Source organism: Triturus cristatus, chromosome 4_1 (assembly GCF_964204655.1).
Source record: "Triturus cristatus chromosome 4_1, aTriCri1.1, whole genome shotgun sequence".
In the NCBI taxonomy this organism is placed as follows: domain Eukaryota; kingdom Metazoa; phylum Chordata; class Amphibia; order Caudata; family Salamandridae; genus Triturus; species Triturus cristatus.
Genome location: NC_140585.1, coordinates 107,673,604 through 107,693,603, shown reverse-complemented (window position 1 = coordinate 107,693,603; position 20,000 = coordinate 107,673,604). Strand labels below are relative to the sequence as shown.

The following is a 20,000-nucleotide window of genomic DNA, read 5'->3' as shown; positions in this document are numbered from 1 at the left end:
AGAGCCCCACTTAAATAGTCAGACATTTGCTTTGGAAAAATCTTTGAACTAGGCATAGTTTGCGCATTTCAAGAAAATCGGAGAATTTTGCATTCCAAAAGAAGGAAATAAATGCCCTCTCTGAGGATCGAACTCAGGACCTTCAGATTATGAGACTGACGCGCTGCCTACTGCGCTAAGAAGGCTGTATATAGGCATCTGTACATAAGACCATGAAGATCATCCAGGTACAAGGCTGAAGGATTTTCCTGACTGACATTGTATACAGCAGAGTCGAATGGGGTGATGTGGCCGTCGGTTCAATGCAGGGTTTCCAATCATACAGTCAAACCTTGCAGAAGTGGGGATGTAGCTCAGTGGTAGAGCGCATGCTTTGCATGTATGAGGCCCCGGGTTCAATCCCCGGCATCTCCAGACTTTTGCCATGCTTACCTTGGATTTTGGGCCGAAAGCTAGGCTGGCATCATGATGAAGGAAGAGATATGTCCTCCAACCGGGATGAGGACCCCGCTTAATCTGTCAGACGTTTGCCTTGAAAAATCCCATGAAATGGGGCTATCTCATTTTTGATGATTATAGATCAAAAGAATCCTACTTGTTGAAGACATCAAAGTGATGATTCATCTTGACAACCATAATGCTTTGATGATAGAAATCTGTCGCATCTCTCTTGATCATTGGTAAGGGTTCTTCTTCTAAACCAGAGACTCTTTACAGTAGCTTTTAGAAAAACGGAATATTTTGTTTATCTCAATCACCTTCAATCTACAGATTTTTCCGTTCTCTTTCCTTTTGAAAATGCATCCAAAATGCACGTTCTTGATGCTGGGTGCGTAGTAATGACTCCCATAACTTTCTGTCATTTCTTTCATGGTTCCGCGCAGCCATCCATTTGCCACCAATGCTGCCCAAGGTCTTTGTATCAAAGTTCCTTTCCTTTCTGTAAAATTGAAATTTGGAGCACCCCTGCTTATCCCCAAGCCAAGACAGAACATGAACTTTGGTCTGAAATCCTCCTTTGGGGTGATAAGACGTACCTTACAGTGTGCTCTAAGAACTGGTGACTTTGAGAGGGAGCTGCAGGTAATGTTCATGATTTTCATCGATCTGCTCCTGATCCCCACCCCCACAACCTTTCTTGAGCGAGAGATAATTACAGCGCTGAAAGATACTTCAGCCACTCCTTCGATAGCTCAGTTGGTAGAGCGGAGGACTGTAGCATAAAGTCAGACATCCTTAGGTCGCTGGTTCAAATCCGGCTCGAAGGATTTTGTGCTTCGATTTCCATATATTTCACTTTTATTCAAACAATACCTTCCATTGATTATGATCGAGACTTTGCAGTCCCTGGGTTTCAGGGATTCCTTGCATCCATCAAACAGCTCGAGTGCAAAAGTGGGGATGTAGCTCAGTGGTAGAGCGCATGCTTCGCATGTATGAGGTCCCGGGTTCAATCCCCGGCATCTCCAGGAGCCTCTGTTCCTTATCTTGGCTTTTTTCCAGAAGGCTAGCCTGCCATCATGCAGAAAGAAGAAGTTTGTCATGCAGTTGGGGTGAGAGCCCCACTTAAATAGTCAGACATTTGCTTTGGAAAAATCTTTGAACTAGGCATAGTTTGCGCATTTCAAGAAAATCGGAGAATTTTGCATTCCAAAAGAAGGAAATAAATGCCCTCTCTGAGGATCGAACTCAGGACCTTCAGATTATGAGACTGACGCGCTGCCTACTGCGCTAAGAAGGCTGTATATAGGCATCTGTACATAAGACCATGAAGATCATCCAGGTACAAGGCTGAAGGATTTTCCTGACTGACATTGTATACAGCAGAGTCGAATGGGGTGATGTGGCCGTCGGTTCAATGCAGGGTTTCCAATCATACAGTCAAACCTTGCAGAAGTGGGGATGTAGCTCAGTGGTAGAGCGCATGCTTTGCATGTATGAGGCCCCGGGTTCAATCCCCGGCATCTCCAGACTTTTGCCATGCTTACCTTGGATTTTGGGCCGAAAGCTAGGCTGGCATCATGATGAAGGAAGAGATATGTCCTCCAACCGGGATGAGGACCCCGCTTAATCTGTCAGACGTTTGCCTTGAAAAATCCCATGAAATGGGGCTATCTCATTTTTGATGATTATAGATCAAAAGAATCCTACTTGTTGAAGACATCAAAGTGATGATTCATCTTGACAACCATAATGCTTTGATGATAGAAATCTGTCGCATCTCTCTTGATCATTGGTAAGGGTTCTTCTTCTAAACCAGAGACTCTTTACAGTAGCTTTTAGAAAAACGGAATATTTTGTTTATCTCAATCACCTTCAATCTACAGATTTTTCCGTTCTCTTTCCTTTTGAAAATGCATCCAAAATGCACGTTCTTGATGCTGGGTGCGTAGTAATGACTCCCATAACTTTCTGTCATTTCTTTCATGGTTCCGCGCAGCCATCCATTTGCCACCAATGCTGCCCAAGGTCTTTGTATCAAAGTTCCTTTCCTTTCTGTAAAATTGAAATTTGGAGCACCCCTGCTTATCCCCAAGCCAAGACAGAACATGAACTTTGGTCTGAAATCCTCCTTTGGGGTGATAAGACGTACCTTACAGTGTGCTCTAAGAACTGGTGACTTTGAGAGGGAGCTGCAGGTAATGTTCATGATTTTCATCGATCTGCTCCTGATCCCCACCCCCACAACCTTTCTTGAGCGAGAGATAATTACAGCGCTGAAAGATACTTCAGCCACTCCTTCGATAGCTCAGTTGGTAGAGCGGAGGACTGTAGCATAAAGTCAGACATCCTTAGGTCGCTGGTTCAAATCCGGCTCGAAGGATTTTTTGCTTCGATTTCCATATATTTCACTTTTATTCAAACAATACCTTCCATTGATTATGATCGAGACTTTGCAGTCCCTGGGTTTCAGGGATTCCTTGCATCCATCAAACAGCTCGAGGGCAAAAGTGGGGATGTAGCTCAGTGGTAGAGCGCATGCTTCGCATGTATGAGGTCCCGGGTTCAATCCCCGGCATCTCCAGGAGCCTCTGTTCCTTATCTTGGCTTTTTTCCAGAAGGCTAGCCTGCCATCATGCAGAAAGAAGAAGTTTGTCATGCAGTTGGGGTGAGAGCCCCACTTAAATAGTCAGACATTTGCTTTGGAAAAATCTTTGAACTAGGCATAGTTTGCGCATTTCAAGAAAATCGGAGAATTTTGCATTCCAAAAGAAGGAAATAAATGCCCTCTCTGAGGATCGAACTCAGGACCTTCAGATTATGAGACTGACGCGCTGCCTACTGCGCTAAGAAGACTGTATATAGGCATCTGTACATAAGACCATGAAGATCATCCAGGTACAAGGCTGAAGGATTTTCCTGACTGACATTGTATACTGCAGAGTCGAATGGGGTGATGTGGCCGTCGGTTCAATGCAGGGTTTCCAATCATACAGTCAAACCTTGCAGAAGTGGGGATGTAGCTCAGTGGTAGAGCGCATGCTTTGCATGTATGAGGCCCCGGGTTCAATCCCCGGCATCTCCAGACTTTTGCCATGCTTACCTTGGATTTTGGGCCGAAAGCTAGGCTGGCATCATGATGAAGGAAGAGATATGTCCTCCAACCGGGATGAGGACCCCGCTTAATCTGTCAGACGTTTGCCTTGAAAAATCCCATGAAATGGGGCTATCTCATTTTTGATGATTATAGATCAAAAGAATCCTACTTGTTGAAGACATCAAAGTGATGATTCATCTTGACAACCATAATGCTTTGATGATAGAAATCTGTCGCATCTCTCTTGATCATTGGTAAGGGTTCTTCTTCTAAACCAGAGACTCTTTACAGTAGCTTTTAGAAAAACGGAATATTTTGTTTATCTCAATCACCTTCAATCTACAGATTTTTCCGTTCTCTTTCCTTTTGAAAATGCATCCAAAATGCACGTTCTTGATGCTGGGTGCGTAGTAATGACTCCCATAACTTTCTGTCATTTCTTTCATGGTTCCGCGCAGCCATCCATTTGCCACCAATGCTGCCCAAGGTCTTTGTATCAAAGTTCCTTTCCTTTCTGTAAAATTGAAATTTGGAGCACCCCTGCTTATCCCCAAGCCAAGACAGAACATGAACTTTGGTCTGAAATCCTCCTTTGGGGTGATAAGACGTACCTTACAGTGTGCTCTAAGAACTGGTGACTTTGAGAGGGAGCTGCAGGTAATGTTCATGATTTTCATCGATCTGCTCCTGATCCCCACCCCCACAACCTTTCTTGAGCGAGAGATAATTACAGCGCTGAAAGATACTTCAGCCACTCCTTCGATAGCTCAGTTGGTAGAGCGGAGGACTGTAGCATAAAGTCAGACATCCTTAGGTCGCTGGTTCAAATCCGGCTCGAAGGATTTTTTGCTTCGATTTCCATATATTTCACTTTTATTCAAACAATACCTTCCATTGATTATGATCGAGACTTTGCAGTCCCTGGGTTTCAGGGATTCCTTGCATCCATCAAACAGCTCGAGGGCAAAAGTGGGGATGTAGCTCAGTGGTAGAGCGCATGCTTCGCATGTATGAGGTCCCGGGTTCAATCCCCGGCATCTCCAGGAGCCTCTGTTCCTTATCTTGGCTTTTTTCCAGAAGGCTAGCCTGCCATCATGCAGAAAGAAGAAGTTTGTCATGCAGTTGGGGTGAGAGCCCCACTTAAATAGTCAGACATTTGCTTTGGAAAAATCTTTGAACTAGGCATAGTTTGCGCATTTCAAGAAAATCGGAGAATTTTGCATTCCAAAAGAAGGAAATAAATGCCCTCTCTGAGGATCGAACTCAGGACCTTCAGATTATGAGACTGACGCGCTGCCTACTGCGCTAAGAAGACTGTATATAGGCATCTGTACATAAGACCATGAAGATCATCCAGGTACAAGGCTGAAGGATTTTCCTGACTGACATTGTATACTGCAGAGTCGAATGGGGTGATGTGGCCGTCGGTTCAATGCAGGGTTTCCAATCATACAGTCAAACCTTGCAGAAGTGGGGATGTAGCTCAGTGGTAGAGCGCATGCTTTGCATGTATGAGGCCCCGGGTTCAATCCCCGGCATCTCCAGACTTTTGCCATGCTTACCTTGGATTTTGGGCCGAAAGCTAGGCTGGCATCATGATGAAGGAAGAGATATGTCCTCCAACCGGGATGAGGACCCCGCTTAATCTGTCAGACGTTTGCCTTGAAAAATCCCATGAAATGGGGCTATCTCATTTTTGATGATTATAGATCAAAAGAATCCTACTTGTTGAAGACATCAAAGTGATGATTCATCTTGACAACCATAATGCTTTGATGATAGAAATCTGTCGCATCTCTCTTGATCATTGGTAAGGGTTCTTCTTCTAAACCAGAGACTCTTTACAGTAGCTTTTAGAAAAACGGAATATTTTGTTTATCTCAATCACCTTCAATCTACAGATTTTTCCGTTCTCTTTCCTTTTGAAAATGCATCCAAAATGCACGTTCTTGATGCTGGGTGCGTAGTAATGACTCCCATAACTTTCTGTCATTTCTTTCATGGTTCCGCGCAGCCATCCATTTGCCACCAATGCTGCCCAAGGTCTTTGTATCAAAGTTCCTTTCCTTTCTGTAAAATTGAAATTTGGAGCACCCCTGCTTATCCCCAAGCCAAGACAGAACATGAACTTTGGTCTGAAATCCTCCTTTGGGGTGATAAGACGTACCTTACAGTGTGCTCTAAGAACTGGTGACTTTGAGAGGGAGCTGCAGGTAATGTTCATGATTTTCATCGATCTGCTCCTGATCCCCACCCCCACAACCTTTCTTGAGCGAGAGATAATTACAGCGCTGAAAGATACTTCAGCCACTCCTTCGATAGCTCAGTTGGTAGAGCGGAGGACTGTAGCATAAAGTCAGACATCCTTAGGTCGCTGGTTCAAATCCGGCTCGAAGGATTTTTTGCTTCGATTTCCATATATTTCACTTTTATTCAAACAATACCTTCCATTGATTATGATCGAGACTTTGCAGTCCCTGGGTTTCAGGGATTCCTTGCATCCATCAAACAGCTCGAGGGCAAAAGTGGGGATGTAGCTCAGTGGTAGAGCGCATGCTTCGCATGTATGAGGTCCCGGGTTCAATCCCCGGCATCTCCAGGAGCCTCTGTTCCTTATCTTGGCTTTTTTCCAGAAGGCTAGCCTGCCATCATGCAGAAAGAAGAAGTTTGTCATGCAGTTGGGGTGAGAGCCCCACTTAAATAGTCAGACATTTGCTTTGGAAAAATCTTTGAACTAGGCATAGTTTGCGCATTTCAAGAAAATCGGAGAATTTTGCATTCCAAAAGAAGGAAATAAATGCCCTCTCTGAGGATCGAACTCAGGACCTTCAGATTATGAGACTGACGCGCTGCCTACTGCGCTAAGAAGACTGTATATAGGCATCTGTACATAAGACCATGAAGATCATCCAGGTACAAGGCTGAAGGATTTTCCTGACTGACATTGTATACTGCAGAGTCGAATGGGGTGATGTGGCCGTCGGTTCAATGCAGGGTTTCCAATCATACAGTCAAACCTTGCAGAAGTGGGGATGTAGCTCAGTGGTAGAGCGCATGCTTTGCATGTATGAGGCCCCGGGTTCAATCCCCGGCATCTCCAGACTTTTGCCATGCTTACCTTGGATTTTGGGCCGAAAGCTAGGCTGGCATCATGATGAAGGAAGAGATATGTCCTCCAACCGGGATGAGGACCCCGCTTAATCTGTCAGACGTTTGCCTTGAAAAATCCCATGAAATGGGGCTATCTCATTTTTGATGATTATAGATCAAAAGAATCCTACTTGTTGAAGACATCAAAGTGATGATTCATCTTGACAACCATAATGCTTTGATGATAGAAATCTGTCGCATCTCTCTTGATCATTGGTAAGGGTTCTTCCTCTAAACCAGAGACTCTTTACAGTAGCTTTTAGAAAAACTGAATATTTTGTTTATCTCAATCACCTTCAATCTACAGATTTTTCCGTTCTCTTTCCTTTTGAAAATGCATCCAAAATGCACGTTCTTGATGCTGGGTGCGTAGTAATCACTCCCATAACTTTCTGTCATTTCTTTCATGGTTCCGCGCAGCCATCCATTTGCCACCAATGCTGCCCAAGGTCTTTGTATCAAAGTTCCTTTCCTTTCTGTAAAATTGAAATTTGGAGCACCCCTGCTTATCCCCAAGCCAAGACAGAACATGAACTTTGGTCTGAAATCCTCCTTTGGGGTGATAAGACGTACCTTACAGTGTGCTCTAAGAACTGGTGACTTTGAGAGGGAGCTGCAGGTAATGTTCATGATTTTCATCGATCTGCTCCTGATCCCCACCCCCACAACCTTTCTTGAGCGAGAGATAATTACAGCGCTGAAAGATACTTCAGCCACTCCTTCGATAGCTCAGTTGGTAGAGCGGAGGACTGTAGCATAAAGTCAGACATCCTTAGGTCGCTGGTTCAAATCCGGCTCGAAGGATTTTTTGCTTCGATTTCCATATCTTTCACTTTTATTCAAACAATACCTTCCATTGATTATGATCGAGACTTTGCAGTCCCTGGGTTTCAGGGATTCCTTGCATCCATCAAACAGCTCGAGTGCAAAAGTGGGGATGTAGCTCAGTGGTAGAGCGCATGCTTTGCATGTATGAGGTCCCGGGTTCAATCCCCGGCATCTCCAGGAGCCTCTGTTCCTTATCTTGGCTTTTTTCCAGAAGGCTAGCCTGCCATCATGCAGAAAGAAGAAGTTTGTCATGCAGTTGGGGTGAGAGCCCCACTTAAATAGTCAGACATTTGCTTTGGAAAAATCTTTGAACTAGGCATAGTTTGCGCATTTCAAGAAAATCGGAGAATTTTGCATTCCAAAAGAAGGAAATAAATGCCCTCTCTGAGGATCGAACTCAGGACCTTCAGATTATGAGACTGACGCGCTGCCTACTGCGCTAAGAAGGCTGTATATAGGCATCTGTACATAAGACCATGAAGATCATCCAGGTACAAGGCTGAAGGATTTTCCTGACTGACATTGTATACTGCAGAGTCGAATGGGGTGATGTGGCCGTCGGTTCAATGCAGGGTTTCCAATCATACAGTCAAACCTTGCAGAAGTGGGGATGTAGCTCAGTGGTAGAGCGCATGCTTTGCATGTATGAGGCCCCGGGTTCAATCCCCGGCATCTCCAGACTTTTGCCATGCTTACCTTGGATTTTGGGCCGAAAGCTAGGCTGGCATCATGATGAAGGAAGAGATATGTCCTCCAACCGGGATGAGGACCCCGCTTAATCTGTCAGACGTTTGCCTTGAAAAATCCCATGAAATGGGGCTATCTCATTTTTGATGATTATAGATCAAAAGAATCCTACTTGTTGAAGACATCAAAGTGATGATTCATCTTGACAACCATAATGCTTTGATGATAGAAATCTGTCGCATCTCTCTTGATCATTGGTAAGGGTTCTTCTTCTAAACCAGAGACTCTTTACAGTAGCTTTTAGAAAAACGGAATATTTTGTTTATCTCAATCACCTTCAATCTACAGATTTTTCCGTTCTCTTTCCTTTTGAAAATGCATCCAAAATGCACGTTCTTGATGCTGGGTGCGTAGTAATGACTCCCATAACTTTCTGTCATTTCTTTCATGGTTCCGCGCAGCCATCCATTTGCCACCAATGCTGCCCAAGGTCTTTGTATCAAAGTTCCTTTCCTTTCTGTAAAATTGAAATTTGGAGCACCCCTGCTTATCCCCAAGCCAAGACAGAACATGAACTTTGGTCTGAAATCCTCCTTTGGGGTGATAAGACGTACCTTACAGTGTGCTCTAAGAACTGGTGACTTTGAGAGGGAGCTGCAGGTAATGTTCATGATTTTCATCGATCTGCTCCTGATCCCCACCCCCACAACCTTTCTTGAGCGAGAGATAATTACAGCGCTGAAAGATACTTCAGCCACTCCTTCGATAGCTCAGTTGGTAGAGCGGAGGACTGTAGCATAAAGTCAGACATCCTTAGGTCGCTGGTTCAAATCCGGCTCGAAGGATTTTTTGCTTCGATTTCCATATATTTCACTTTTATTCAAACAATACCTTCCATTGATTATGATCGAGACTTTGCAGTCCCTGGGTTTCAGGGATTCCTTGCATCCATCAAACAGCTCGAGGGCAAAAGTGGGGATGTAGCTCAGTGGTAGAGCGCATGCTTCGCATGTATGAGGTCCCGGGTTCAATCCCCGGCATCTCCAGGAGCCTCTGTTCCTTATCTTGGCTTTTTTCCAGAAGGCTAGCCTGCCATCATGCAGAAAGAAGAAGTTTGTCATGCAGTTGGGGTGAGAGCCCCACTTAAATAGTCAGACATTTGCTTTGGAAAAATCTTTGAACTAGGCATAGTTTGCGCATTTCAAGAAAATCGGAGAATTTTGCATTCCAAAAGAAGGAAATAAATGCCCTCTCTGAGGATCGAACTCAGGACCTTCAGATTATGAGACTGACGCGCTGCCTACTGCGCTAAGAAGACTGTATATAGGCATCTGTACATAAGACCATGAAGATCATCCAGGTACAAGGCTGAAGGATTTTCCTGACTGACATTGTATACTGCAGAGTCGAATGGGGTGATGTGGCCGTCGGTTCAATGCAGGGTTTCCAATCATACAGTCAAACCTTGCAGAAGTGGGGATGTAGCTCAGTGGTAGAGCGCATGCTTTGCATGTATGAGGCCCCGGGTTCAATCCCCGGCATCTCCAGACTTTTGCCATGCTTACCTTGGATTTTGGGCCGAAAGCTAGGCTGGCATCATGATGAAGGAAGAGATATGTCCTCCAACCGGGATGAGGACCCCGCTTAATCTGTCAGACGTTTGCCTTGAAAAATCCCATGAAATGGGGCTATCTCATTTTTGATGATTATAGATCAAAAGAATCCTACTTGTTGAAGACATCAAAGTGATGATTCATCTTGACAACCATAATGCTTTGATGATAGAAATCTGTCGCATCTCTCTTGATCATTGGTAAGGGTTCTTCTTCTAAACCAGAGACTCTTTACAGTAGCTTTTAGAAAAACGGAATATTTTGTTTATCTCAATCACCTTCAATCTACAGATTTTTCCGTTCTCTTTCCTTTTGAAAATGCATCCAAAATGCACGTTCTTGATGCTGGGTGCGTAGTAATGACTCCCATAACTTTCTGTCATTTCTTTCATGGTTCCGCGCAGCCATCCATTTGCCACCAATGCTGCCCAAGGTCTTTGTATCAAAGTTCCTTTCCTTTCTGTAAAATTGAAATTTGGAGCACCCCTGCTTATCCCCAAGCCAAGACAGAACATGAACTTTGGTCTGAAATCCTCCTTTGGGGTGATAAGACGTACCTTACAGTGTGCTCTAAGAACTGGTGACTTTGAGAGGGAGCTGCAGGTAATGTTCATGATTTTCATCGATCTGCTCCTGATCCCCACCCCCACAACCTTTCTTGAGCGAGAGATAATTACAGCGCTGAAAGATACTTCAGCCACTCCTTCGATAGCTCAGTTGGTAGAGCGGAGGACTGTAGCATAAAGTCAGACATCCTTAGGTCGCTGGTTCAAATCCGGCTCGAAGGATTTTTTGCTTCGATTTCCATATATTTCACTTTTATTCAAACAATACCTTCCATTGATTATGATCGAGACTTTGCAGTCCCTGGGTTTCAGGGATTCCTTGCATCCATCAAACAGCTCGAGGGCAAAAGTGGGGATGTAGCTCAGTGGTAGAGCGCATGCTTCGCATGTATGAGGTCCCGGGTTCAATCCCCGGCATCTCCAGGAGCCTCTGTTCCTTATCTTGGCTTTTTTCCAGAAGGCTAGCCTGCCATCATGCAGAAAGAAGAAGTTTGTCATGCAGTTGGGGTGAGAGCCCCACTTAAATAGTCAGACATTTGCTTTGGAAAAATCTTTGAACTAGGCATAGTTTGCGCATTTCAAGAAAATCGGAGAATTTTGCATTCCAAAAGAAGGAAATAAATGCCCTCTCTGAGGATCGAACTCAGGACCTTCAGATTATGAGACTGACGCGCTGCCTACTGCGCTAAGAAGACTGTATATAGGCATCTGTACATAAGACCATGAAGATCATCCAGGTACAAGGCTGAAGGATTTTCCTGACTGACATTGTATACTGCAGAGTCGAATGGGGTGATGTGGCCGTCGGTTCAATGCAGGGTTTCCAATCATACAGTCAAACCTTGCAGAAGTGGGGATGTAGCTCAGTGGTAGAGCGCATGCTTTGCATGTATGAGGCCCCGGGTTCAATCCCCGGCATCTCCAGACTTTTGCCATGCTTACCTTGGATTTTGGGCCGAAAGCTAGGCTGGCATCATGATGAAGGAAGAGATATGTCCTCCAACCGGGATGAGGACCCCGCTTAATCTGTCAGACGTTTGCCTTGAAAAATCCCATGAAATGGGGCTATCTCATTTTTGATGATTATAGATCAAAAGAATCCTACTTGTTGAAGACATCAAAGTGATGATTCATCTTGACAACCATAATGCTTTGATGATAGAAATCTGTCGCATCTCTCTTGATCATTGGTAAGGGTTCTTCTTCTAAACCAGAGACTCTTTACAGTAGCTTTTAGAAAAACGGAATATTTTGTTTATCTCAATCACCTTCAATCTACAGATTTTTCCGTTCTCTTTCCTTTTGAAAATGCATCCAAAATGCACGTTCTTGATGCTGGGTGCGTAGTAATGACTCCCATAACTTTCTGTCATTTCTTTCATGGTTCCGCGCAGCCATCCATTTGCCACCAATGCTGCCCAAGGTCTTTGTATCAAAGTTCCTTTCCTTTCTGTAAAATTGAAATTTGGAGCACCCCTGCTTATCCCCAAGCCAAGACAGAACATGAACTTTGGTCTGAAATCCTCCTTTGGGGTGATAAGACGTACCTTACAGTGTGCTCTAAGAACTGGTGACTTTGAGAGGGAGCTGCAGGTAATGTTCATGATTTTCATCGATCTGCTCCTGATCCCCACCCCCACAACCTTTCTTGAGCGAGAGATAATTACAGCGCTGAAAGATACTTCAGCCACTCCTTCGATAGCTCAGTTGGTAGAGCGGAGGACTGTAGCATAAAGTCAGACATCCTTAGGTCGCTGGTTCAAATCCGGCTCGAAGGATTTTTTGCTTCGATTTCCATATATTTCACTTTTATTCAAACAATACCTTCCATTGATTATGATCGAGACTTTGCAGTCCCTGGGTTTCAGGGATTCCTTGCATCCATCAAACAGCTCGAGGGCAAAAGTGGGGATGTAGCTCAGTGGTAGAGCGCATGCTTCGCATGTATGAGGTCCCGGGTTCAATCCCCGGCATCTCCAGGAGCCTCTGTTCCTTATCTTGGCTTTTTTCCAGAAGGCTAGCCTGCCATCATGCAGAAAGAAGAAGTTTGTCATGCAGTTGGGGTGAGAGCCCCACTTAAATAGTCAGACATTTGCTTTGGAAAAATCTTTGAACTAGGCATAGTTTGCGCATTTCAAGAAAATCGGAGAATTTTGCATTCCAAAAGAAGGAAATAAATGCCCTCTCTGAGGATCGAACTCAGGACCTTCAGATTATGAGACTGACGCGCTGCCTACTGCGCTAAGAAGACTGTATATAGGCATCTGTACATAAGACCATGAAGATCATCCAGGTACAAGGCTGAAGGATTTTCCTGACTGACATTGTATACTGCAGAGTCGAATGGGGTGATGTGGCCGTCGGTTCAATGCAGGGTTTCCAATCATACAGTCAAACCTTGCAGAAGTGGGGATGTAGCTCAGTGGTAGAGCGCATGCTTTGCATGTATGAGGCCCCGGGTTCAATCCCCGGCATCTCCAGACTTTTGCCATGCTTACCTTGGATTTTGGGCCGAAAGCTAGGCTGGCATCATGATGAAGGAAGAGATATGTCCTCCAACCGGGATGAGGACCCCGCTTAATCTGTCAGACGTTTGCCTTGAAAAATCCCATGAAATGGGGCTATCTCATTTTTGATGATTATAGATCAAAAGAATCCTACTTGTTGAAGACATCAAAGTGATGATTCATCTTGACAACCATAATGCTTTGATGATAGAAATCTGTCGCATCTCTCTTGATCATTGGTAAGGGTTCTTCTTCTAAACCAGAGACTCTTTACAGTAGCTTTTAGAAAAACGGAATATTTTGTTTATCTCAATCACCTTCAATCTACAGATTTTTCCGTTCTCTTTCCTTTTGAAAATGCATCCAAAATGCACGTTCTTGATGCTGGGTGCGTAGTAATGACTCCCATAACTTTCTGTCATTTCTTTCATGGTTCCGCGCAGCCATCCATTTGCCACCAATGCTGCCCAAGGTCTTTGTATCAAAGTTCCTTTCCTTTCTGTAAAATTGAAATTTGGAGCACCCCTGCTTATCCCCAAGCCAAGACAGAACATGAACTTTGGTCTGAAATCCTCCTTTGGGGTGATAAGACGTACCTTACAGTGTGCTCTAAGAACTGGTGACTTTGAGAGGGAGCTGCAGGTAATGTTCATGATTTTCATCGATCTGCTCCTGATCCCCACCCCCACAACCTTTCTTGAGCGAGAGATAATTACAGCGCTGAAAGATACTTCAGCCACTCCTTCGATAGCTCAGTTGGTAGAGCGGAGGACTGTAGCATAAAGTCAGACATCCTTAGGTCGCTGGTTCAAATCCGGCTCGAAGGATTTTTTGCTTCGATTTCCATATCTTTCACTTTTATTCAAACAATACCTTCCATTGATTATGATCGAGACTTTGCAGTCCCTGGGTTTCAGGGATTCCTTGCATCCATCAAACAGCTCGAGTGCAAAAGTGGGGATGTAGCTCAGTGGTAGAGCGCATGCTTTGCATGTATGAGGTCCCGGGTTCAATCCCCGGCATCTCCAGGAGCCTCTGTTCCTTATCTTGGCTTTTTTCCAGAAGGCTAGCCTGCCATCATGCAGAAAGAAGAAGTTTGTCATGCAGTTGGGGTGAGAGCCCCACTTAAATAGTCAGACATTTGCTTTGGAAAAATCTTTGAACTAGGCATAGTTTGCGCATTTCAAGAAAATCGGAGAATTTTGCATTCCAAAAGAAGGAAATAAATGCCCTCTCTGAGGATCGAACTCAGGACCTTCAGATTATGAGACTGACGCGCTGCCTACTGCGCTAAGAAGGCTGTATATAGGCATCTGTACATAAGACCATGAAGATCATCCAGGTACAAGGCTGAAGGATTTTCCTGACTGACATTGTATACTGCAGAGTCGAATGGGGTGATGTGGCCGTCGGTTCAATGCAGGGTTTCCAATCATACAGTCAAACCTTGCAGAAGTGGGGATGTAGCTCAGTGGTAGAGCGCATGCTTTGCATGTATGAGGCCCCGGGTTCAATCCCCGGCATCTCCAGACTTTTGCCATGCTTACCTTGGATTTTGGGCCGAAAGCTAGGCTGGCATCATGATGAAGGAAGAGATATGTCCTCCAACCGGGATGAGGACCCCGCTTAATCTGTCAGACGTTTGCCTTGAAAAATCCCATGAAATGGGGCTATCTCATTTTTGATGATTATAGATCAAAAGAATCCTACTTGTTGAAGACATCAAAGTGATGATTCATCTTGACAACCATAATGCTTTGATGATAGAAATCTGTCGCATCTCTCTTGATCATTGGTAAGGGTTCTTCTTCTAAACCAGAGACTCTTTACAGTAGCTTTTAGAAAAACGGAATATTTTGTTTATCTCAATCACCTTCAATCTACAGATTTTTCCGTTCTCTTTCCTTTTGAAAATGCATCCAAAATGCACGTTCTTGATGCTGGGTGCGTAGTAATGACTCCCATAACTTTCTGTCATTTCTTTCATGGTTCCGCGCAGCCATCCATTTGCCACCAATGCTGCCCAAGGTCTTTGTATCAAAGTTCCTTTCCTTTCTGTAAAATTGAAATTTGGAGCACCCCTGCTTATCCCCAAGCCAAGACAGAACATGAACTTTGGTCTGAAATCCTCCTTTGGGGTGATAAGACGTACCTTACAGTGTGCTCTAAGAACTGGTGACTTTGAGAGGGAGCTGCAGGTAATGTTCATGATTTTCATCGATCTGCTCCTGATCCCCACCCCCACAACCTTTCTTGAGCGAGAGATAATTACAGCGCTGAAAGATACTTCAGCCACTCCTTCGATAGCTCAGTTGGTAGAGCGGAGGACTGTAGCATAAAGTCAGACATCCTTAGGTCGCTGGTTCAAATCCGGCTCGAAGGATTTTTTGCTTCGATTTCCATATATTTCACTTTTATTCAAACAATACCTTCCATTGATTATGATCGAGACTTTGCAGTCCCTGGGTTTCAGGGATTCCTTGCATCCATCAAACAGCTCGAGGGCAAAAGTGGGGATGTAGCTCAGTGGTAGAGCGCATGCTTCGCATGTATGAGGTCCCGGGTTCAATCCCCGGCATCTCCAGGAGCCTCTGTTCCTTATCTTGGCTTTTTTCCAGAAGGCTAGCCTGCCATCATGCAGAAAGAAGAAGTTTGTCATGCAGTTGGGGTGAGAGCCCCACTTAAATAGTCAGACATTTGCTTTGGAAAAATCTTTGAACTAGGCATAGTTTGCGCATTTCAAGAAAATCGGAGAATTTTGCATTCCAAAAGAAGGAAATAAATGCCCTCTCTGAGGATCGAACTCAGGACCTTCAGATTATGAGACTGACGCGCTGCCTACTGCGCTAAGAAGACTGTATATAGGCATCTGTACATAAGACCATGAAGATCATCCAGGTACAAGGCTGAAGGATTTTCCTGACTGACATTGTATACTGCAGAGTCGAATGGGGTGATGTGGCCGTCGGTTCAATGCAGGGTTTCCAATCATACAGTCAAACCTTGCAGAAGTGGGGATGTAGCTCAGTGGTAGAGCGCATGCTTTGCATGTATGAGGCCCCGGGTTCAATCCCCGGCATCTCCAGACTTTTGCCATGCTTACCTTGGATTTTGGGCCGAAAGCTAGGCTGGCATCATGATGAAGGAAGAGATATGTCCTCCAACCGGGATGAGGACCCCGCTTAATCTGTCAGACGTTTGCCTTGAAAAATCCCATGAAATGGGGCTATCTCATTTTTGATGATTATAGATCAAAAGAATCCTACTTGTTGAAGACATCAAAGTGATGATTCATCTTGACAACCATAATGCTTTGATGATAGAAATCTGTCGCATCTCTCTTGATCATTGGTAAGGGTTCTTCTTCTAAACCAGAGACTCTTTACAGTAGCTTTTAGAAAAACGGAATATTTTGTTTATCTCAATCACCTTCAATCTACAGATTTTTCCGTTCTCTTTCCTTTTGAAAATGCATCCAAAATGCACGTTCTTGATGCTGGGTGCGTAGTAATGACTCCCATAACTTTCTGTCATTTCTTTCATGGTTCCGCGCAGCCATCCATTTGCCACCAATGCTGCCCAAGGTCTTTGTATCAAAGTTCCTTTCCTTTCTGTAAAATTGAAATTTGGAGCACCCCTGCTTATCCCCAAGCCAAGACAGAACATGAACTTTGGTCTGAAATCCTCCTTTGGGGTGATAAGACGTACCTTACAGTGTGCTCTAAGAACTGGTGACTTTGAGAGGGAGCTGCAGGTAATGTTCATGATTTTCATCGATCTGCTCCTGATCCCCACCCCCACAACCTTTCTTGAGCGAGAGATAATTACAGCGCTGAAAGATACTTCAGCCACTCCTTCTATAGCTCAGTTGGTAGAGCGGAGGACTGTAGCATAAAGTCAGACATCCTTAGGTCGCTGGTTCAAATCCGGCTCGAAGGATTTTTTGCTTCGATTTCCATATATTTCACTTTTATTCAAACAATACCTTCCATTGATTATGATCGAGACTTTGCAGTCCCTGGGTTTCAGGGATTCCTTGCATCCATCAAACAGCTCGAGGGCAAAAGTGGGGATGTAGCTCAGTGGTAGAGCGCATGCTTCGCATGTATGAGGTCCCGGGTTCAATCCCCGGCATCTCCAGGAGCCTCTGTTCCTTATCTTGGCTTTTTTCCAGAAGGCTAGCCTGCCATCATGCAGAAAGAAGAAGTTTGTCATGCAGTTGGGGTGAGAGCCCCACTTAAATAGTCAGACATTTGCTTTGGAAAAATCTTTGAACTAGGCATAGTTTGCGCATTTCAAGAAAATCGGAGAATTTTGCATTCCAAAAGAAGGAAATAAATGCCCTCTCTGAGGATCGAACTCAGGACCTTCAGATTATGAGACTGACGCGCTGCCTACTGCGCTAAGAAGGCTGTATATAGGCATCTGTACATAAGACCATGAAGATCATCCAGGTACAAGGCTGAAGGATTTTCCTGACTGACATTGTATACTGCAGAGTCGAATGGGGTGATGTGGCCGTCGGTTCAATGCAGGGTTTCCAATCATACAGTCAAACCTTGCAGAAGTGGGGATGTAGCTCAGTGGTAGAGCGCATGCTTTGCATGTATGAGGCCCCGGGTTCAATCCCCGGCATCTCCAGACTTTTGCCATGCTTACCTTGGATTTTGGGCCGAAAGCTAGGCTGGCATCATGATGAAGGAAGAGATATGTCCTCCAACCGGGATGAGGACCCCGCTTAATCTGTCAGACGTTTGCCTTGAAAAATCCCATGAAATGGGGCTATCTCATTTTTGATGATTATAGATCAAAAGAATCCTACTTGTTGAAGACATCAAAGTGATGATTCATCTTGACAACCATAATGCTTTGATGATAGAAATCTGTCGCATCTCTCTTGATCATTGGTAAGGGTTCTTCTTCTAAACCAGAGACTCTTTACAGTAGCTTTTAGAAAAACGGAATATTTTGTTTATCTCAATCACCTTCAATCTACAGATTTTTCCGTTCTCTTTCCTTTTGAAAATGCATCCAAAATGCACGTTCTTGATGCTGGGTGCGTAGTAATGACTCCCATAACTTTCTGTCATTTCTTTCATGGTTCCGCGCAGCCATCCATTTGCCACCAATGCTGCCCAAGGTCTTTGTATCAAAGTTCCTTTCCTTTCTGTAAAATTGAAATTTGGAGCACCCCTGCTTATCCCCAAGCCAAGACAGAACATGAACTTTGGTCTGAAATCCTCCTTTGGGGTGATAAGACGTACCTTACAGTGTGCTCTAAGAACTGGTGACTTTGAGAGGGAGCTGCAGGTAATGTTCATGATTTTCATCGATCTGCTCCTGATCCCCACCCCCACAACCTTTCTTGAGCGAGAGATAATTACAGCGCTGAAAGATACTTCAGCCACTCCTTCGATAGCTCAGTTGGTAGAGCGGAGGACTGTAGCATAAAGTCAGACATCCTTAGGTCGCTGGTTCAAATCCGGCTCGAAGGATTTTTTGCTTCGATTTCCATATATTTCACTTTTATTCAAACAATACCTTCCATTGATTATGATCGAGACTTTGCAGTCCCTGGGTTTCAGGGATTCCTTGCATCCATCAAACAGCTCGAGGGCAAAAGTGGGGATGTAGCTCAGTGGTAGAGCGCATGCTTCGCATGTATGAGGTCCCGGGTTCAATCCCCGGCATCTCCAGGAGCCTCTGTTCCTTATCTTGGCTTTTTTCCAGAAGGCTAGCCTGCCATCATGCAGAAAGAAGAAGTTTGTCATGCAGTTGGGGTGAGAGCCCCACTTAAATAGTCAGACATTTGCTTTGGAAAAATCTTTGAACTAGGCATAGTTTGCGCATTTCAAGAAAATCGGAGAATTTTGCATTCCAAAAGAAGGAAATAAATGCCCTCTCTGAGGATCGAACTCAGGACCTTCAGATTATGAGACTGACGCGCTGCCTACTGCGCTAAGAAGACTGTATATAGGCATCTGTACATAAGACCATGAAGATCATCCAGGTACAAGGCTGAAGGATTTTCCAGACTGACATTGTATACTGCAGAGTCGAATGGGGTGATGTGGCCGTCGGTTCAATGCAGGGTTTCCAATCATACAGTCAAACCTTGCAGAAGTGGGGATGTAGCTCAGTGGTAGAGCGCATGCTTTGCATGTATGAGGCCCCGGGTTCAATCCCCGGCATCTCCAGACTTTTGCCATGCTTACCTTGGATTTTGGGCCGAAAGCTAGGCTGGCATCATGATGAAGGAAGAGATATGTCCTCCAACCGGGATGAGGACCCCGCTTAATCTGTCAGACGTTTGCCTTGAAAAATCCCATGAAATGGGGCTATCTCATTTTTGATGATTATAGATCAAAAGAATCCTACTTGTTGAAGACATCAAAGTGATGATTCATCTTGACAACCATAATGCTTTGATGATAGAAATCTGTCGCATCTCTCTTGATCATTGGTAAGGGTTCTTCTTCTAAACCAGAGACTCTTTACAGTAGCTTTTAGAAAAACGGAATATTTTGTTTATCTCAATCACCTTCAATCTACAGATTTTTCCGTTCTCTTTCCTTTTGAAAATGCATCCAAAATGCACGTTCTTGATGCTGGGTGCGTAGTAATGACTCCCATAACTTTCTGTCATTTCTTTCATGGTTCCGCGCAGCCATCCATTTGCCACCAATGCTGCCCAAGGTCTTTGTATCAAAGTTCCTTTCCTTTCTGTAAAATTGAAATTTGGAGCACCCCTGCTTATCCCCAAGCCAAGACAGAACATGAACTTTGGTCTGAAATCCTCCTTTGGGGTGATAAGACGTACCTTACAGTGTGCTCTAAGAACTGGTGACTTTGAGAGGGAGCTGCAGGTAATGTTCATGATTTTCATCGATCTGCTCCTGATCCCCACCCCCACAACCTTTCTTGAGCGAGAGATAATTACAGCGCTGAAAGATACTTCAGCCACTCCTTCGATAGCTCAGTTGGTAGAGCGGAGGACTGTAGCATAAAGTCAGACATCCTTAGGTCGCTGGTTCAAATCCGGCTCGAAGGATTTTTTGCTTCGATTTCCATATCTTTCACTTTTATTCAAACAATACCTTCCATTGATTAT

The 20,000-nt window shown here is 44.4% G+C and overlaps 42 non-coding genes across 42 annotated transcripts; 37 read left to right on the top strand and 5 right to left on the bottom strand.

Annotated features, from left to right (window-relative positions):
- Positions 1–112: 112 nt before the first annotated feature.
- TRNAM-CAU (transfer RNA methionine (anticodon CAU)) lies at positions 113–185 on the bottom strand. The gene has a single exon. It is a non-coding gene; the product is annotated as a tRNA-Met (tRNA).
- Positions 186–342: 157 nt separating this feature from the next.
- Positions 343–414, top strand: TRNAA-UGC (transfer RNA alanine (anticodon UGC)). The gene has a single exon. It is a non-coding gene; the product is annotated as a tRNA-Ala (tRNA).
- A 768-nt stretch (positions 415–1,182) lies between these two features.
- Positions 1,183–1,268, top strand: TRNAY-GUA (transfer RNA tyrosine (anticodon GUA)). Its single transcript is given in 2 exon segments — positions 1,183–1,219; positions 1,233–1,268. It is a non-coding gene; the product is annotated as a tRNA-Tyr (tRNA).
- A 129-nt stretch (positions 1,269–1,397) lies between these two features.
- On the top strand, positions 1,398–1,469 carry TRNAA-CGC (transfer RNA alanine (anticodon CGC)). The gene has a single exon. It is a non-coding gene; the product is annotated as a tRNA-Ala (tRNA).
- A 199-nt stretch (positions 1,470–1,668) lies between these two features.
- Positions 1,669–1,741, bottom strand: TRNAM-CAU (transfer RNA methionine (anticodon CAU)). The gene has a single exon. It is a non-coding gene; the product is annotated as a tRNA-Met (tRNA).
- A 157-nt stretch (positions 1,742–1,898) lies between these two features.
- On the top strand, positions 1,899–1,970 carry TRNAA-UGC (transfer RNA alanine (anticodon UGC)). The gene has a single exon. It is a non-coding gene; the product is annotated as a tRNA-Ala (tRNA).
- A 768-nt stretch (positions 1,971–2,738) lies between these two features.
- Positions 2,739–2,824, top strand: TRNAY-GUA (transfer RNA tyrosine (anticodon GUA)). The gene is given in 2 exon segments: positions 2,739–2,775; positions 2,789–2,824. It is a non-coding gene; the product is annotated as a tRNA-Tyr (tRNA).
- Positions 2,825–2,953: 129 nt separating this feature from the next.
- On the top strand, positions 2,954–3,025 carry TRNAA-CGC (transfer RNA alanine (anticodon CGC)). The gene has a single exon. It is a non-coding gene; the product is annotated as a tRNA-Ala (tRNA).
- Positions 3,026–3,454: 429 nt separating this feature from the next.
- On the top strand, positions 3,455–3,526 carry TRNAA-UGC (transfer RNA alanine (anticodon UGC)). Its single transcript has one exon. It is a non-coding gene; the product is annotated as a tRNA-Ala (tRNA).
- Positions 3,527–4,294: 768 nt separating this feature from the next.
- Positions 4,295–4,380, top strand: TRNAY-GUA (transfer RNA tyrosine (anticodon GUA)). Its single transcript is given in 2 exon segments — positions 4,295–4,331; positions 4,345–4,380. It is a non-coding gene; the product is annotated as a tRNA-Tyr (tRNA).
- A 129-nt stretch (positions 4,381–4,509) lies between these two features.
- On the top strand, positions 4,510–4,581 carry TRNAA-CGC (transfer RNA alanine (anticodon CGC)). The gene has a single exon. It is a non-coding gene; the product is annotated as a tRNA-Ala (tRNA).
- Positions 4,582–5,010: 429 nt separating this feature from the next.
- On the top strand, positions 5,011–5,082 carry TRNAA-UGC (transfer RNA alanine (anticodon UGC)). Its single transcript has one exon. It is a non-coding gene; the product is annotated as a tRNA-Ala (tRNA).
- Positions 5,083–5,850: 768 nt separating this feature from the next.
- Positions 5,851–5,936, top strand: TRNAY-GUA (transfer RNA tyrosine (anticodon GUA)). Its single transcript is given in 2 exon segments — positions 5,851–5,887; positions 5,901–5,936. It is a non-coding gene; the product is annotated as a tRNA-Tyr (tRNA).
- Positions 5,937–6,065: 129 nt separating this feature from the next.
- On the top strand, positions 6,066–6,137 carry TRNAA-CGC (transfer RNA alanine (anticodon CGC)). The gene has a single exon. It is a non-coding gene; the product is annotated as a tRNA-Ala (tRNA).
- Positions 6,138–6,566: 429 nt separating this feature from the next.
- On the top strand, positions 6,567–6,638 carry TRNAA-UGC (transfer RNA alanine (anticodon UGC)). The gene has a single exon. It is a non-coding gene; the product is annotated as a tRNA-Ala (tRNA).
- Positions 6,639–7,406: 768 nt separating this feature from the next.
- On the top strand, positions 7,407–7,492 carry TRNAY-GUA (transfer RNA tyrosine (anticodon GUA)). The gene is given in 2 exon segments: positions 7,407–7,443; positions 7,457–7,492. It is a non-coding gene; the product is annotated as a tRNA-Tyr (tRNA).
- A 129-nt stretch (positions 7,493–7,621) lies between these two features.
- Positions 7,622–7,693, top strand: TRNAA-UGC (transfer RNA alanine (anticodon UGC)). The gene has a single exon. It is a non-coding gene; the product is annotated as a tRNA-Ala (tRNA).
- Positions 7,694–7,892: 199 nt separating this feature from the next.
- Positions 7,893–7,965, bottom strand: TRNAM-CAU (transfer RNA methionine (anticodon CAU)). Its single transcript has one exon. It is a non-coding gene; the product is annotated as a tRNA-Met (tRNA).
- A 157-nt stretch (positions 7,966–8,122) lies between these two features.
- TRNAA-UGC (transfer RNA alanine (anticodon UGC)) lies at positions 8,123–8,194 on the top strand. Its single transcript has one exon. It is a non-coding gene; the product is annotated as a tRNA-Ala (tRNA).
- Positions 8,195–8,962: 768 nt separating this feature from the next.
- TRNAY-GUA (transfer RNA tyrosine (anticodon GUA)) lies at positions 8,963–9,048 on the top strand. Its single transcript is given in 2 exon segments — positions 8,963–8,999; positions 9,013–9,048. It is a non-coding gene; the product is annotated as a tRNA-Tyr (tRNA).
- A 129-nt stretch (positions 9,049–9,177) lies between these two features.
- On the top strand, positions 9,178–9,249 carry TRNAA-CGC (transfer RNA alanine (anticodon CGC)). The gene has a single exon. It is a non-coding gene; the product is annotated as a tRNA-Ala (tRNA).
- A 429-nt stretch (positions 9,250–9,678) lies between these two features.
- On the top strand, positions 9,679–9,750 carry TRNAA-UGC (transfer RNA alanine (anticodon UGC)). The gene has a single exon. It is a non-coding gene; the product is annotated as a tRNA-Ala (tRNA).
- Positions 9,751–10,518: 768 nt separating this feature from the next.
- Positions 10,519–10,604, top strand: TRNAY-GUA (transfer RNA tyrosine (anticodon GUA)). Its single transcript is given in 2 exon segments — positions 10,519–10,555; positions 10,569–10,604. It is a non-coding gene; the product is annotated as a tRNA-Tyr (tRNA).
- A 129-nt stretch (positions 10,605–10,733) lies between these two features.
- On the top strand, positions 10,734–10,805 carry TRNAA-CGC (transfer RNA alanine (anticodon CGC)). The gene has a single exon. It is a non-coding gene; the product is annotated as a tRNA-Ala (tRNA).
- A 429-nt stretch (positions 10,806–11,234) lies between these two features.
- TRNAA-UGC (transfer RNA alanine (anticodon UGC)) lies at positions 11,235–11,306 on the top strand. Its single transcript has one exon. It is a non-coding gene; the product is annotated as a tRNA-Ala (tRNA).
- A 768-nt stretch (positions 11,307–12,074) lies between these two features.
- On the top strand, positions 12,075–12,160 carry TRNAY-GUA (transfer RNA tyrosine (anticodon GUA)). Its single transcript is given in 2 exon segments — positions 12,075–12,111; positions 12,125–12,160. It is a non-coding gene; the product is annotated as a tRNA-Tyr (tRNA).
- Positions 12,161–12,289: 129 nt separating this feature from the next.
- TRNAA-CGC (transfer RNA alanine (anticodon CGC)) lies at positions 12,290–12,361 on the top strand. The gene has a single exon. It is a non-coding gene; the product is annotated as a tRNA-Ala (tRNA).
- Positions 12,362–12,790: 429 nt separating this feature from the next.
- TRNAA-UGC (transfer RNA alanine (anticodon UGC)) lies at positions 12,791–12,862 on the top strand. Its single transcript has one exon. It is a non-coding gene; the product is annotated as a tRNA-Ala (tRNA).
- Positions 12,863–13,630: 768 nt separating this feature from the next.
- On the top strand, positions 13,631–13,716 carry TRNAY-GUA (transfer RNA tyrosine (anticodon GUA)). Its single transcript is given in 2 exon segments — positions 13,631–13,667; positions 13,681–13,716. It is a non-coding gene; the product is annotated as a tRNA-Tyr (tRNA).
- Positions 13,717–13,845: 129 nt separating this feature from the next.
- TRNAA-UGC (transfer RNA alanine (anticodon UGC)) lies at positions 13,846–13,917 on the top strand. Its single transcript has one exon. It is a non-coding gene; the product is annotated as a tRNA-Ala (tRNA).
- Positions 13,918–14,116: 199 nt separating this feature from the next.
- On the bottom strand, positions 14,117–14,189 carry TRNAM-CAU (transfer RNA methionine (anticodon CAU)). Its single transcript has one exon. It is a non-coding gene; the product is annotated as a tRNA-Met (tRNA).
- Positions 14,190–14,346: 157 nt separating this feature from the next.
- TRNAA-UGC (transfer RNA alanine (anticodon UGC)) lies at positions 14,347–14,418 on the top strand. Its single transcript has one exon. It is a non-coding gene; the product is annotated as a tRNA-Ala (tRNA).
- Positions 14,419–15,186: 768 nt separating this feature from the next.
- On the top strand, positions 15,187–15,272 carry TRNAY-GUA (transfer RNA tyrosine (anticodon GUA)). Its single transcript is given in 2 exon segments — positions 15,187–15,223; positions 15,237–15,272. It is a non-coding gene; the product is annotated as a tRNA-Tyr (tRNA).
- A 129-nt stretch (positions 15,273–15,401) lies between these two features.
- Positions 15,402–15,473, top strand: TRNAA-CGC (transfer RNA alanine (anticodon CGC)). The gene has a single exon. It is a non-coding gene; the product is annotated as a tRNA-Ala (tRNA).
- Positions 15,474–15,902: 429 nt separating this feature from the next.
- Positions 15,903–15,974, top strand: TRNAA-UGC (transfer RNA alanine (anticodon UGC)). Its single transcript has one exon. It is a non-coding gene; the product is annotated as a tRNA-Ala (tRNA).
- A 983-nt stretch (positions 15,975–16,957) lies between these two features.
- Positions 16,958–17,029, top strand: TRNAA-CGC (transfer RNA alanine (anticodon CGC)). The gene has a single exon. It is a non-coding gene; the product is annotated as a tRNA-Ala (tRNA).
- Positions 17,030–17,228: 199 nt separating this feature from the next.
- TRNAM-CAU (transfer RNA methionine (anticodon CAU)) lies at positions 17,229–17,301 on the bottom strand. Its single transcript has one exon. It is a non-coding gene; the product is annotated as a tRNA-Met (tRNA).
- A 157-nt stretch (positions 17,302–17,458) lies between these two features.
- On the top strand, positions 17,459–17,530 carry TRNAA-UGC (transfer RNA alanine (anticodon UGC)). The gene has a single exon. It is a non-coding gene; the product is annotated as a tRNA-Ala (tRNA).
- A 768-nt stretch (positions 17,531–18,298) lies between these two features.
- TRNAY-GUA (transfer RNA tyrosine (anticodon GUA)) lies at positions 18,299–18,384 on the top strand. Its single transcript is given in 2 exon segments — positions 18,299–18,335; positions 18,349–18,384. It is a non-coding gene; the product is annotated as a tRNA-Tyr (tRNA).
- Positions 18,385–18,513: 129 nt separating this feature from the next.
- Positions 18,514–18,585, top strand: TRNAA-CGC (transfer RNA alanine (anticodon CGC)). Its single transcript has one exon. It is a non-coding gene; the product is annotated as a tRNA-Ala (tRNA).
- A 429-nt stretch (positions 18,586–19,014) lies between these two features.
- On the top strand, positions 19,015–19,086 carry TRNAA-UGC (transfer RNA alanine (anticodon UGC)). Its single transcript has one exon. It is a non-coding gene; the product is annotated as a tRNA-Ala (tRNA).
- Positions 19,087–19,854: 768 nt separating this feature from the next.
- Positions 19,855–19,940, top strand: TRNAY-GUA (transfer RNA tyrosine (anticodon GUA)). Its single transcript is given in 2 exon segments — positions 19,855–19,891; positions 19,905–19,940. It is a non-coding gene; the product is annotated as a tRNA-Tyr (tRNA).
- The last annotated feature ends 60 nt before the right edge of the window (positions 19,941–20,000 follow it).